Here is a 16,146-nt window from a genome sequence, read left to right on the forward strand (position 1 = left end):
AAATGAATGTCCCTGGTATGAACAGTGCTACTCCCACCTCTGCTGTGCAGGAGTTCCTGGTACAGTCAAGGAATGCTTCACTGCCCAACTCATATGGTCAAAGGATCCTTCACCACCCAACTGGTACAGTCAAGGCTTAATGGGAATTGCTGAAGTCATAGAGCAGGTCCAAGGAGGCCATGGGGGTGTGAGAAATGCACCACTACAATACACCCCCATGGCTAAAGTTAACTCTTCTTGTTCCACAGAGTGCCAGTGTGGTCACCTCTTGCCTCTGTGCCTATAAAGAGATTAATGCCATATTCCAGTTATAATCTGAGGGAAACTTTTGGTTGTTACATAATTATTAAGGTTTTATTATGCATGATTGAGTAGTATTATATATGTAAGGAGGTCTTTGCAACAGTGCCACCTAACTATTCTCCACACTCTAACATACAGAATAATGTTCAATAACAATCATAATACAACTGAAATAAGTAAAATTGCAATGGGATGCAGCATTCAATTTAGAGTTCCCTTTGGTGACCACCTGAATAAGGTATCCCACCATCTTTCTTAACTCTTCCTAGGACATGGTGTTTCTCTTCTGTATCGTGATGAACAGTGGTTAGAGTTCTGTGTCCACAGTTTCAGACATATATGTTCTAGTAGTTGGCTCATGTCATCATCGTGTTTTCATCATCGTGAAAGTTTCATGAGTCTCTTCAGCAATGTAGATTCATGCCAATGGGGGTGGGTGATCAAGCTTGTAACAACTGGTGGATTGTGACAAGAGCTGAATAGTTAAAGTTGCATCCCACAATTTTGGTGAAATGACAGACACAGATATTTGAGTGATTTCTTGTCTCTCCAGTGGTGTTATCTGTAAGTACAGAATCATAAAGATTTCTCAAATAAACACATCCATTTCCATCATTTACAAGTACAGTTTCAGGATTTCATCAGGTTGTATTTCAAAATAACAAACATTTTGTTCAGTGTCAAATAAATACCTTGAGCCTTAATGGTATTACTTTCACAAAGAAATCTCTATTGTTTCCTAACAACATGTGCATCAACATCAACTGTTTGCCATTTGTGCCCTTTTTGTTGGGCCCATACTTTTTGTTTGGACAGATAGAGTATAGTTCCATGGTGATTTAATCCTGGCAATGATTGGCTTTATGGTGTATACCGAAGTATTGTATTCAACATTGTATTAAAATGATGTTTCCTTTAAAGACGGAATTTTCTGGTTATCATTTTCATCTGTAATAGTCCATTCTGGCCTACAAAAGGTGATGTTATTGTCCAGTGCTGCTGCTGATACATTTAGATTAGGTGTAGGTGCATTTAGAAGTACATATGCATCAACCCACAGCCACCATATTGTACACAAATTCCATATTTTGTGCTTAATAATCATAAAATCAAACAACACTCCTACGCCATGTTTACCCTCAAGCAAAATGTGAGTATCGGTTGTGTAAAAGTGATGTTGAACCAGCAATCTGGTTCTGATATCTTGTAGCAAGATTTCTTATTATTTCTTGGTTTGAAAAAATCAATATATATTTGAGGGTAGATCCATTGATTGCCCAGTACCCTATTTTAATTTTTTTTCCATCTCTTTCCTCTGGTGTTACTGGAAGAGATAATATTTGTTAAGTGTGAGTTATTCTAATTATTTTTCCATATAATGTCTCCCATCTCCATTCATCCCTTAGATATGCCTCATTTTCATGTATAACCAAAATAGCAGGGTTTAAGTTTACCTTATCTTTTGGTGGGATCCCAGAACTTCCAGTATAATTTAGTAGCGCATGATCCCAAGGATTTCGTGTTTGATCTGGAAGGATTATATTTATCTTAATCAAGAGGAAAAACAAGACTCTGTTGGGGGTATACTGTTGTTGTCATTGTTATCAGTATAGATTGATTTTCTGCTGTAAAAGAAAAGAAATAAAAGGTTTTGATGGGGAGGGCGTAATGGGTTATCCCTCTTATGGTACGGGTTAAGTCCGCTGTGCACTGAATCTGTGTTTTTCACCACTCCTATCAGTAGCTTCCCGTGCATTTGAGCCTCAAGGTTTAGTCAGAGTCATAGGCACAGCTCCAATTAGTGGTAAATTTATCATAACAGGTTGTCTTGACTGTAATGCTATCCAATATTTTCTTTCATTGGAAGGCAAAGCATCAGGATCAGGTTTTGCAAAGAATGCTGAACTTACAAATTACCGATTATTCGATTGCTGAAGTGCTTTGGAAAGTCAAGTATCCCACTGAACATTGTGTGTCTTAAGGCTCCTTCTCAATAACCCATTAGCTCTTTTTACTATACCATTTGACTTGGGGACATTTGGGGGGTGTAATACACACGAATTTCTTCTTGCTTGCACCTCTTTACATGAGAAGTGTGAGCCAGTATCAGTTTGAGTCGTACTAAGAGCAGATAGACTTGAGAACCAAGATAATAGCCCCTGTACTTTTGTCCATCAGCCTTTCAGCACTCAGTCATCATATGTAAGCTGGAAGACTACTGCTACTCCTGTGAGGATAGATTTGTATCCCACAGAGCGTTTGAATGGCCTGATATAATCAATTTGCCATGTAGACCACAAAGTTTTTCCTTGATTGATGTGTAGGATAGTGGTTTAGCAGGGTGATCTGATTGTAATTTTAATCTACACTGAGGACATTCTGTAGGAGTAACTCCACAAATTTTCCTGTCTAGGGGATAACACTGTGACCTACTTTCTGGTGTGGCTATTCTCCCAGTTGATTCCACTCAGGATTTAAAGAGTTCCCTATTTTTATCTCTCTAATTTTAGTCAGTTTTGATTTGGCTGGTTTATTATCCAAAATGGGCATGAGCTTTTGCCCATCCCATTTTGAATGGCATTTTCTTGGCTATATCTAATAATTGCTGATCTTCAGTTCTCCAAACTGGAGACCTGCCTACTTCCCAGTTCAGTGATTCTTATTGACTGAACCATTGTGTGATGCTGACCCACCATCATAGGAGTCCACATATATCATTTTTCCTCCATTCTGTTCTGCCAAAACAACTGCCCTTAATTTTCCTACTTGTGTACTACTTTCACCTTCTTCTATTGTTTGTTTGCCAATGTTAATGTTTAGTGCAGCAGCCTTATATTGCCATTCACCCTTTATCATTTTTGCTGAGGCATCAGTGAAACAGTTTGAAATAGGTTGCTGTAAAAACAAAAAACCATTCAGTTGTGATAGGGTCATGGGGATGTACTGGTCCCAGTGATTGATATGTTTCTAATTCCTGTATTAAAATTTTAACTGCCTCTTCATGTTCCTAATCCCACCTCCAGTTTTCCCATTCATAAAAGTGAATATAATGTGCAAGCAATAGTAGAAAATCCAGGCACATGTTTTCTCCAATATCCTAAAATTCCCATTAGCTGTTGTAATTCTCTTCTAGACTGGGACATTTGCAAGTGTTCTATTTTTCTTAAGGTGTCTGGAGAAATAACTGCACTGTCTGCTATCCACCAAGTACCCAAAATCCCCGCTTCTTTACTTGGTCCTTGACATATTTCTTAGGTGGGATCTCAACTTCTGCTTAATGCAGTGCTTGTCACACTGTTGCTGCTGCTTCCCCTACCTTTTCAGGTGAATCTCCTGCAATTAGAATATCATCTATATATTGATATTATTTCACGTCTTGAGGAAGTGAGACTGTCTGCAACAGTTCAGCAAGGTCAACAAGCACAGCATGAGCAATCATGGGTGAATGTTTGTATCCCCGTCGGAGTCTGCAAAAGGTATACTGTACACCTTCCCAAATAAAAGCAAATTTCTCTTCATTCTCTTCCTGTAAGGGGACCATAAAGAACATATCTGTTCTATCTAGCACTGCCATCCATGGGTGCATGGCTGATTGTAGTGTGGCTATTAAGTTTTCAGCATTGGGTACTGCAACTGTTAGTGGGGCTGTGTTGGCATTTAAGCACTGGTAATTCCTAGTTAGTCACCATCTTCTGTCTGGTTTTTGAACTGGCCAAACCAATGAATTATATGAATTATATGAGGAGTGAGTTCTGGAGATGATTTTTCATTTTTCCAAATCAATTGTAACTTCATAAATTCTGTTTCATGCTGTAGCAGAAATTGAGTATTGGGGGTGTGTGTGGGCAAGATGGATATAGAGTGAGGGTGGAATGTACCACCACAGATGCTCCTTACAACTCTGCTTACCCTGTTTTCACAGCAGCCTCATCTGTCATTTCCCACACACCTCCTGGGCTTTCTACCTTGCTTATCTCTCCAACATTGTGCTTCATGAGGCATAGGTAGTACCTGGTGTAATGGAAGGACCAAAGACGTGAGAGAAGCCAGGATGGGAGACACATTGGCTAGTGAATTGTTGGATTAAATATCAGTGAAATAAAAGCAACTCAAAACAGTCTTCAGCCACCGAATGTGACAATAGGATACCAATATCAGAACATCAACGTTGTAATTTCCTGTCCTCGGCCAAGTAGAGTGGGAACTGACCCTTTGCATAGGCAATAAAGGCATCGGGCTAGACTATCAGATCACTGAGCCCTGGTCTCTGTGCTGCTTACTCCAGGGTCCAGGAATCCAGGCTGAGGAGGGTTAGGTAGATAGACAGAGCTTGTGCTGGAGTGAAAAACCCATCCCAAGAGCATCATCTCTGTCCCTGGAAGAAGAGGATGTATGAACACCTTTTCTCCAATCCAATATTACCCTTTTCTTTCTTCTTCCTGAGGCAGGAGTAGAAATACTCTTCCATGTTGCTCACCCCTTTGAGAAGCTTGGGCCGGCTTTACAGAAGAGTGTGATGCCATTCCCAATTAACTTTCTCTCTGTAACTTTCTCAACAGACAAAATTTTAACTATTCTTTTGCTAAAGTCACCTTTGTCGGAGGAATACAGACATGTCAGAAGAAAATTTGAGGATATATAGAGTCCTTCTGTGTGATCATGTGTTATAAGCCAGCTGGATGGTGAACTGAAGATAATTGGATGCACTGAGATAATGAACTAAAGACCCATGTGACAATTAATAATTCTTACTAAAGAAAGTTCTAATTTGATATTTTTGGTAATGTAACACTAAATGTAATAGAAGAGAAGAACATCTTCTTTGTCAGCTTTTCACAGATGAGTTAGACTAACCCTGCTTGCGTGCTTAACCTGACTTCAGCAAGGCTGCTGGCAAATATGTGAATTGAAGCAGATGGACAAGCATGAATTTATAAGAGGCACTAACTGGTAAAAGTAGAATAAAACCATCACATTCTTATGCTGTGTGATGTGCCAGCACTCATATAACTGGAACTCTTTGGATTCCCCCATTTTGATCAGAGTTGCAAGTCTTCCTAAATAGAGTAAATTTCTTTCTTGAAGTCTAAGATCACTGAGCATTGAGCACGTCTTGTCATTAACAGTAGAGGCTTTATAGCTGGGTTCCCTCCTGTCTTCTGAAGCCAGAAGTGTTGTACATGTAATGCAATAATATGGAACTCCCTGGGGCAGAAATATCAAAACAAGGAAGAAAAAAGCAGCTGAACCTTCATGGTTCCACTGGGTCCCTAGTGGAATCACAAGACAAAAAGCTTAAAATCCAAATTGATTTCAGGTTTTTGAAGGACCTATTTGGTGATTAAATATTTCAGGTCTTCACTAAAGCTTTTGATAATATTACTAACATCAAAACTCTCTCAGAAAGATGAATGTATAATATCAATAAGAAGAATGATTTTTGCATTGCCAATTTGTTCTTTGCAGTCACATGTTAAAGGTGAAATGCAGATATTTTCTGTCAATCCCTGGCTTTTGAGAAAGTATTTAGCCTCCACTGAGTCACTTATCTTTGCTGTTATCCTATTATTAGTAGTTATATATAAAAATATAAATGCTTCTCTCATGCAGAAATGAATCCCAATAACAGGTTTCAATTCCAATTTTCTATCATTTTTTGTGCTGTGTAAATAAATTCTGATCTCTGTAAAAGTAAGGTTGAATAAATATAGGTTGCAATTCAAAAATGGTCTGAGGTGCACGCTTCTGGCTCTTGGACAGCATTTCAGCAGGCACAGATCTGCAGCTCACACTGAATGGCACATGCTAAATTCCGAATCATGTTGTAGCTGTGATACATATCTACAGATATGACAGACACAGACTGTAGGAAGAAATTATACCTTTTATTCTTGGAGCAACTGATAGAGCTAGAAAAAAATATGCAAGCTTTCTGGCACAAACTTCTCCGCAGATAAAAAAAGCTATGAAGTTTTTCTGTGTTTTACAATCAAATAATAGGTCTAATCAAAGGTATAATGTCTCCTGACAGATTTGCCCAACGGCAGCCTGGGCAGCATGACTCTGTGCTTGCTGGTGGTGTGTGCTGCGACTCTGCTGGCACCTACCGCGGGACCTTTCATGGGGACTGTGGCCCTCCCAGACACAGCAGAAACTGGACAAGGCAGGGATGTGGCAGCAGGAGGTGAGCGAGGCAATGAAAGGAAAAACCTCACCATTTACCCCCATAAAGCCCACATCTATCCTGCAAACCCCATCAGTCTTTAATTTCCCCTCAGGTGCCCCAGCTTTGTCCCTAGTTTGGACAATGTCCTTTCCATGTCTATCCAACCAACCTTAGGTCCTGTTACTCTTGTTCCATCTTTCCCAGAAAACCCACTCACCACCCCAGCAGCCACCTGCTCCATGGGTACCAACGGGCAGCCATGACTTGCCACAGACACCAACGATGAAAAAGCAGAAATGCCACAGCTTTTCACTGACTACAAGTTCAAAGCATTTCTTTCCGGGGAAACATTTAATAAATCAAAGTCTCAAACAGGAGACAGAAATTATAGCAGAATGAACCATATCACTGCAAGATTGATTCCAAAGCGCTGAGAGGCAAAACAAAGTATGAACATTCCTTCTTAATGTTAAAATAAGGGATTTAATATTATGAAAAGAGTCTAAGGAACTACTTAAAAGAAGGGCAGATATTTTAAATCACCTGCTACTTCTGCAGGCATGGTGGCTTCACCATCTGAATACTTTGCTCGAGTCAAGACGTACTTCATTTCCTCCATTAACTAGACTGTATTTCCACAAAATGTGACTAAAGTACCCCTTTTTTGACCTCCTTCATATTTTTACATAGACAAAAGCTTGTGGTAAATGCAGAACTGGGAAATTTTTAGATGCTGAATCAAGCTCATAATGAGGAAAATAACAGAAATCGTAAGAGGACTAGTATGTACAATGAATCTGTTTCACCCTAGAGCTGCTTCCACCTGTCTTTCCCTGAGCACTGATCTGGGGACACGGTGCCAGTACAAAATCATCAATTTCTACATCAAGTTGGTGTTCAGCGAGTGAGGCATTTCACAAGGCGGTACTGGTGCTCCGGTGGCCATACTCCCTGGGGGCTGTTTTCTGTGGAACTAAAAGCGTCATCCTGTGCCCAGAGTAAGGGTTTTGCCTTGCGCTCAGCAGCTCTGTGCCCCAGCCGGTGCCTCGATCCCTTTGTTCAAGGAAGCCAAAGCAATATCGCCCTCCACTGGTCCTGAAACTAGTTTAAGTACTAATGTGAGTTGGACAAAACTATTGTTGGTACCATCAGGGATATTTTGAAACCAAGACTCAGATTCCTGGGATACTGGTGTAGTTCCATCTGTGCTAGGAGCTTTTGCCTTTCCATCTCAGCTGTAGCAGGGACAGTCATTATGAGTGGCACAGCATGACTGCGCAGCAGGAGGGGGGTACAAGCAACATCACATCCTGTGTGGACCAGTGCTCTGTGAGGGGTCTTTGGTCAGGGGATCTGTGGCTCAGCTTTTGTTCAAAGCAGATAGAAACTTCACTCAGCATGAGCTCTGGCATTGTCCAATGTAAGCCTCCCTAGTGACTGGATTTCCTCATGTCAAATAGTTACTGTCCCAGCAGGTAAAACCTGCAGGTCCACTAAATGTTTCAGATTTCTAAAGCTTGTGTTATTATGTTGAATGCTCGCTTCTTCAACAACTTCTCACTGCTGGCTGAGGAAGAGGCAAGGAGCCCTACTTACAACGCCCCCAGGCCCTGCAGGTGTCAGCACTGGCTCTGAGGCACCCAACGAAGCCAGTGTCACTTCAACAACCCATCCAAACACCAGCTCTGTGCTAACAGCAAGGGAGATTAAATACTTCCCATCGTGCTTTGAGGCCCATCTTGAGGCAGTGCAGGCAGAGCTGCAGGCTGCAGGTTTATTGCTTTGGAGCGTGGTGTGAATGTGTGTGGCACCGGTGGGTTTCACCCGTGTGCTGGTGACACGGAGGAGGTCTGTTAGATGATAGGTATTTCTGGTATGGTGAGCAGCAGTGAAATGATTAACTGTCCTGGCATTTAAGTGACCATAATTAGGCTTCCTGTGAACAGCCCTTTGAAATAAATAACAGAAATTCACACCTATCTGGGTCCTACGGCTTTCCAGCCTATTTGGGGCAGGCTGAAATTGGGTGTGTAAATCTCCTTGAGTACCTTGGGCACTCTGCAGTTGTCTTAAGGAGCTCTAGCAGTTGCTGACTTTGCCTCCTTAGTTCAGTCTTTTAACCTGCTGTTCCCAGCATCACCTCCATGAATAAAAATGTTCCTGGTTTGCAAGGTATGCTTCCTGGGAAATTACTCTTCTAAGGACCCACAAATCTTACTTCTGTCTGAGCATGGCTTGATACACCCAGAATAGCTGTGGAAAATAAGTCCAAGACTACCGTGCATGGTTGAATTATGAAAGATTTTAATATTGATACACTTATTGTGACTTATTAAGAAAAACTCATTTAATTTCCACCATTAATTTCTTTCAATGAAGTTGGAAGAGGTGTATGGGAGCAGCTTGGATGTCAGCAAGATTTCTGGCAGACTTAAGGACTTAATTTTAGAGTAATTTCCAATAAGTTGTGAGGAAAGATTATGGGCTGAACGTTTTTGCAGGATATTAAGAATTATATCACCCCTTCCAGAGCTATCTGCAAATCCTGTGCTGGTGTGATAAATAACCCCACGCTTGTCAGAAGACAGGGAGCAACCAATGTCCTTGCAAACTAGAAGAGGTCTGTTTTCCAGACAGAGTGGAAATGAGAGCTACAGTTGTTGTTCTAATGTTGTTAATGGGTGACTGTATGCTAATTAGTCAGATTAACTAAGCGGGTGAGTCATGCACTAACCCTTCTTGAGAGAAAGTGCCCATTTTGAGATGCTAAATGAGAACATAAATGCAATCAGGTATAGAATTCTTGAAAGATAAGAGGAGAGCAGAGCTGGTTGTTAATGGAGTCAGTGAAATTAATTCTGCTTTGGAGAGGGGTGCACATTTTCATATTCAGGGTTCATTTTCATGGGGAAGGGTTCAAAACCTTCAGATCTATACAATGCAAAGCTAAGTAGCTTTAATGACCTAACATAATAAAGAGATTTCTGATATTCTCTGCTATGTTTGTACCTTCAGAAAGATTTCTTTCTTTTTCTTTTTTTTTTCTTTAATTAGAGGCATTCAGATGTTTCAAATTAAGACAAAACTATAATATTCTGAAAAAACACAAAGCCCTCTCATCTATGATTAATGGGAAAGTATTAAAAATGTTTATTGTGAATGCTCAAGCAGTTTTCCCACATTTGAGAAGTCGGCATCGATGCTGACAGGGACCACAGGTGTGGTCCTGCTGTGGTGCTGAGAGTCACCACTGCAGGTAAGGAAAAGAGGGCTGGGTACCCTTCTGTGGAGAAGATCTGCATCGGTTTTTTGGTGTGTTCAATCCCTTCCTTTCTTGGTGGCCACCCCCTGTGTGTGTGTTAGCCTATTTCAACATTTTTTAATTCATTACTCATAGCACTGTAGGCATCGAGGAAGTGTAGCAGTGGTGCTAGCAGCCATCACACACTGTCTGGGATGCTCTGGGTCTTGAGCTAAACAGGGTTCAGACAGCCCAGAAGCCCCAGTCTCCACTCTGAAATCCCTATCAGCTGCCCAAGTGCCTGACATGGTGAAAGGAGGAAGCACCAGCCCTGGCTCCAAGTAGCTGTTCAATGACCAAGCCTGTAGATGGCATTTACTTTTGCCAGCACCTCCAGCAGTCCTTTAGGCACCATGAGGCTTGCACATGTGCACATGTGAGCCAGTGGGGAGGTCAGTCAGTGCTGCAAGGAGGGCTGGTGCTGAACAGAACTTCTGAGGGAATGATGCCTGGGGGGTTCTGTGGTCATCAGGACCTCAGGAGAACACACACGACCCTTGGGCACTGAATTTATCATGACCTTATTCTGCCTCACACTTGCTTTTGAATATGTTCTGTTGACTCATCATTTGCCAGAAATAGCCTTTTCTCCGAAAGATTTTTGACACTTCCAGTCTGATACCAAGGCAGGTGCTTGGCAGTGGGACCGCTAGAAGCACTGGGTCCATGACCCTGCCCTCCTTTCTAACCGAAAGCCTTCCCAGTGCAACTGCAATGGCCACCAGTTTCCAGCCCAAAGGTGGCTACACTGAGGTGATTGGTGAAGTGATCCCTGTATATATTTGCAATTCTCTGAAGTGCCTTGAGGCTTGCAAAAGGCACTATATAAATCAATTAATAACAGTATCGGGGTCAGTCAGCCAATAAGAATACAATTTAGTTTAATGAGAGATAAATAAGACAGACAGAGTGAGAGGGGAAGGGAGCTACAAGGCTCCCTACTCGGTGCCAGGCTCTAAATATGCCAGCTCTTGGCTTTATCACAGTGATCATCAGAAACATGGAAGATAATTGTATCATCGCCATTTCTTAGTCCAGTGGAATATCTATTACTGGGTTTGATGTCTTACTCAGCTCTGTACCAGTATGATTTTAGAAAGAGTGTACATTATTTTCATGAAAACAAATATGAGCATGAGGAAGCATTTTTCCCTTGCGTGCAATTCCTACTAAAGAATTTACATTCTTCTAATTTACTGGTTTACTGCACCACTTAGTGCACTCCTGAGATGTGCAGAATGTCCTCGCAGTTAAGAATGTGCAGATGAAATTTACCCTTTTTGCACTGAATCACTCACTCTTCCCTTGGAAGTCACCATGCTCTTTCCTCCCTCTAAATCTCCTTTAACCACTCTAATAAAAGATTATTCTGCATAGTTACAAAATGGATCCAAAATGGATAGTTGGCAGTTTATTTGGATTTTAGGGTAGTTATAAATTTTTGTAACTAGTCTGGTACTAAATAGATGAATGGAAAGACATGGTTTTACATTTGATTCTTCCACTGATATGGAACTGTGGATATAGGAATGAAAATTCTTCACTCTGATGAGTGAAGACAAAAAGCTTGGCTACATCATCCTCATGAAAGCAGTATTTGATAAGTTGTCGGAAGATGAAGAGGACATGGAGCTATAACCCTGAGTGGGGTAGGACAGAGGATGTGTGGCCAAATGAGGAGGGGTTCCATGTTTGTGCCACACCAGAACATAAGCTGCACAGCCTGTTGCTGTGCCTGTGTCCACATGAACCTGTTGGAATGTACTGAATGACACCTCAGGCCCCACTGCCCTGGATGTGCAGCTGGAAGAACTGTTAGGGAGGGTAGCAGCTCCCATCCAGCCCCTACACGTCCTTTATGGGCATCCAGAGGGGGCTTGTGCATTGGTATGCGTTGGTACATTGAACATTGCTAAGGAATGTTCCAAGGCTCAGTATTACAGAAACAGCCATTAGCAGCAGAGCATGAAACATGTATCTAAAGCAGAATAAAGCAGTATGAAAACTCATGGTGAGCAAGCCCATAGCTGTAGGGCAAGACTGACTTGGGCTAAAATTTAACACAGTTTAGTGTAGCATCATTACATGCAGAATCGTCTCACCTGGTTATTCCTAGAAACTTTTTTTTTTAACTGTCTGCATATCTCTGTCTGGCAGTTGCCTACAGCGTGCTCTAAGGGGGTACTTGTTCAGACCTCAACCCCTGTGGCCATGGCAAAGGGAGGTAAAGGAGGCAAAACAGACCTTCCTAAAGCTCTTTGACAAAAAACCGAAGCCAAATGGACCTGACTTCACACACATCAGCACTTCCAAGTTTACATGCCCCAGAAATACCACTTACATTTTTGAGTCCTTTCACGTGCCTCAAAACAGCAGCCTGTGCAAATCTAGGGCTGTCTGCTTCACACTTAGGTAATCCATTTGCAGCAACTCAGATCTGGACATGAAAACATTGCTTCTGCAAGGGGGGCTGCTCTTTGTTCTCTCTTCACTGTGCCAAAAAAAGCCAGCCCTGAACACTGTGACAAAGGATTAGCTCAAGCTGAGGCCAGGCTTTAATGTAAATAGCCAGACAGAGAATAGAATGGCTTCTTTTATCAAACTTAACATCCCAAAGCTCTACTGATTTCATTGTCATTATGGTGGTGATTAATTTGACCCAGAGTACTGCCACCCACTGTTAAAGCCTTCGCTGCATCCCTGTTGATAGCTCTCATGACAGAGATTACAGTCTGCCACTGCGTTGTCCATAATTAGTACTTGTCAAAATGAGGTTTGCCTACGGTAGCCCACTGCCCATGAGAAACCCATTCAAAATTAAACATGCTTTGGAAAATTGAGGACAGTTCATCCTCTAATTGGAACCAATGAGTACAGAATGACAACTCTTTTTTCTCATCTATTAAGTGTTGTTCCACGTCTTAAAAATGATTTCGTGAGTTCTCTCCATAGCTATCAATAAGTGTCCTCTGGTGAAGTAGGAGAGTATTGATTCTGTTCTGCAGCTGGGTCCTAAAATGTTTATACAGTAAAGCAATGTAGTTTAATTGCTTCATCCGAAACAGGAATGGGGTCAGGGCACAGTGGCCATCCCTGACACATGGACGATGCCAGCCCTACTGCCATCCTGGAGCAACAATGGGCCCTGGGGAAGGCAAGGGCTGGGCACAGCCTGGACAATACTTTGTGCCAGGGGTGACACTGGGAAGGGGGCACTTGCATGAGCTGTCACATATTTCCAGGGAGTGGAGGGGAAATGTGAGGTTTATAGCGACTGAGGTGTAGGCTAGTCCAAGGCTTCATTCATCGACTTTTTTGGTTGGACTATAGTGACTGAGGTGTAGGCTAGTCCAAGGCTTCATTCATCAACTTTTTTGGTTGGACTAGACATGGAGTCTACTATACAATTCAGTGTGCAGGCCAAGGCTATGACCCTTTGAGTTTTACCCCAATGTAAGAGGAATGGACAGTGAATCTTTGCAACCCTGAATGCAAAGATTCAGTATCCAGTTTCACTAATGATTGCAACAAAAGATTTTCTGATTAAACTTTGAACTACAGGGCCAGGAATGCATTAAGTATCCAAGTTGGAATCAAGTGAAGTTGATGTCCAATGACATTTTTCACATGACAAACAGGAGAGCCAGTGTTTTTCAGAAGCATGAGTAGATACAGCTATGAAAATAATTGCCTTACGTGACCACCTAAAAACAAGAGGAGGGGATCCAGAGCATGACACCCTCGTGCTAGTCAAAACAGACTGCTATTGGAGAAATACATCTTTTCATTTCAGGTACTGGCAGCGCTCAGTAGCTCTTGAAACCAGTGGAATATATCATGGCAAAAGTGAATGCTTGGAGAATAATTCACAAGAGGTGATGATGTGCCAGACATAATTCTTCACCAGTGTCTTTCATTTTATTCCACTAGAAGAGGCAAAAGAGCTTAAAAGACAACAGTAATTTTTTTTTCTGAGTGGACAGCCACTGATAAAAGTGCCACACTTTCCTACAGCAGGTTAATTAATCTTTATGCAGTCCTGTATGTAAACTCCATTCACTAAAGTTTATTGCACTCCCTACCTGAATCTTGCACAGCCAGATAGCGGCTTTCATCCTTATCTTCAGTAGAAGTGCTGTTAAGAAGTGGATGTTTTGTCTTGAATATTGCCAAAATATCAGTCTGATCTGTTCTCTTCTGGGCAAGTTACAAGGAGGCTTCCTAGGGATAGAAAGACTTCATTGCAAAGCTTTGGTCTATTGCAACCCTGGGCTGCGCTACTTTAAGTTAGACAGAAACCTCCTGGTCTTCTCTGCACTGGTCAGTGTGCAGCTGAAGATGTGGGCCAGCTGGAGATCAGCTAAAAAGGAAAAATCAGGCTGCTAATAGATGTAAATTCTGTAGTCGGGGAGGAGAGACTGAGTTACAGGCTTAGAGAAAAGTGAAGACTGGTAGTCTGGGTTTGCAAAAACAAAGCTGTTGCAAAGAGTGGGAATAAACAGTTCTCCTTAACCACTGAAAGCAGGAGAAGGAAAAGCAGCTTTGAAGGTTCTGTCATTTGTAAAAATTTTAGATTATTTAATTGTGGATTTTCATTTTTGGAAAATATTTGTTTCCTATTTTAGGTTCTTCCTGGAATCACATCTTTGAACTAATGAGACATTTAAGCTAGAAATTAGGAAGCATTTGCTAATGATGACGATGGCTGCATCCCGTCACACATTGCTACGAAGGTTAGGCAAGTCAGCAAATGTCTGCTGGGAGCGAGCGGGCTGGACATCGCTGACCCCGCCGCGGTGTGGGGGAGGCGGGGGATGACCTTGGCAAGCGCCAGTCAGTCCTGTGCCCTATCACTCTGGCAAGTCTGAAGATTTACTTTCACCCTGAAGGTAATCAGTCAGTCGTGATTTTGACCTACAGTTTAATGTGCTCTCTTACTATAGTTACAGACACCATCCTTCTGGTTATGCTCCCTGCTGTGACTAATGGCATCTTTGCAGTTAAAGAGGTAGTTTTTAAAGAAAAACATCCAAGTTTCAGTGCTGTTACTGAGTTTATGGTTTTAGCAAAAACAGTGGCACAGCTGTCCTTGCTATGGCCTGTGAACTTGACATTTTTTGGGTGCAAATGTATACATGTGTATTTATACACCTTTCTTAAAACCCCTAAATATACAGGAAGCAAGAATTTTTCTGTTACTGTTTGTGCAATGGATCATCAGTCTTGGTATTCATTATCCACAGTGAAGTACATTTTAAGTTCAACCTCCACTCATACAAAATAGTCTTGGTCAACTAAAGTTCTTTGAAAAATGAATTATTTTGCACAAATGCAAACAAAAATGAAAATGAATTTGCAAAGAATGAGGAACTTAATACCACAGAACATAATGAGATATTAAGCAAGCTTTGCAAATACGATCCTGCCAGTGTGGTTATCTGGAAGACGTTTAAGGGTAACATGAGGAACCATTTCTTAAACATAAAACCATAAGGATTTTAATGATATTTTGTAAAATAACTCAACCATTCATAACTATTCCTTTTTAAAACACTGCAATGGTTGAAGGCAATTTTCCAAACTGAAGAATGGATTTTTAGATTAAATGATGAGACCGCTTTAAATAAATTCAATTCATTTTTTTGTCTGTGTAGATGCTGAAAAAAATTTGTGAAAATGCTACACTTGTTTAAATCTCCTTCCCTGGTTTTCACTTTCTAAATAGGTTCCTTGTATCTATTCACCTCTAAGCCCAATTAAACTCAAGGGCAGCAGATCACAAAAGCTAATGCTATTTGACCAAAATTTCTACTCTGTGTGGCAAGAAAATCAGCAGAAAGTAGCTCAAATTTTGCTTTTCTTTGCTATATAAGACTGCAGATGTAATTTAGATGCTAAGTGGAGTCATTGTACAATCATGTTAGATGCCCTGTTCTCATTCAATATGTGGAAGGTAACATAGTACCTCTGTTCTTCAAGAAAGGATCAATGACAGAAAGGTAGTTTTCTGCCGCAGAGAGAAGACAGACAATTAGAAAATCACTCTTTGTATTCAATCTCTGTTTACACTGGTTGACCACATCTCTTGCAAGCGTGCATTTCTCTCTAGTTTCAGAAACACACGAATATATCAGCACCAGAAGTCTCCTCTCGTTTTAGTTTGCAATTCAGGATTGCTTTATTAATCAACGCAAGATGCATTCATTGAACTGGATTAATCCTGCATAAGTAATTTTGAAATTTCCTGCTGAAGTTATTTTTCATTTCTGGGAACAAATCATTTATTTGGATTTTCATATATCAGGATCACAGAGATTTGCCACAGTCAGATTTTAATTTTAGTTACATCTGAGCTGGCTTATATATTAGGGCACAT

This window comes from Pipra filicauda, unplaced genomic scaffold, assembly GCF_003945595.2.
Source record: "Pipra filicauda isolate LSUMZ 115617 unplaced genomic scaffold, ASM394559v2 scaffold240_size1633699_pilon, whole genome shotgun sequence".
Taxonomy (NCBI): Eukaryota; Metazoa; Chordata; class Aves; order Passeriformes; family Pipridae; genus Pipra; species Pipra filicauda.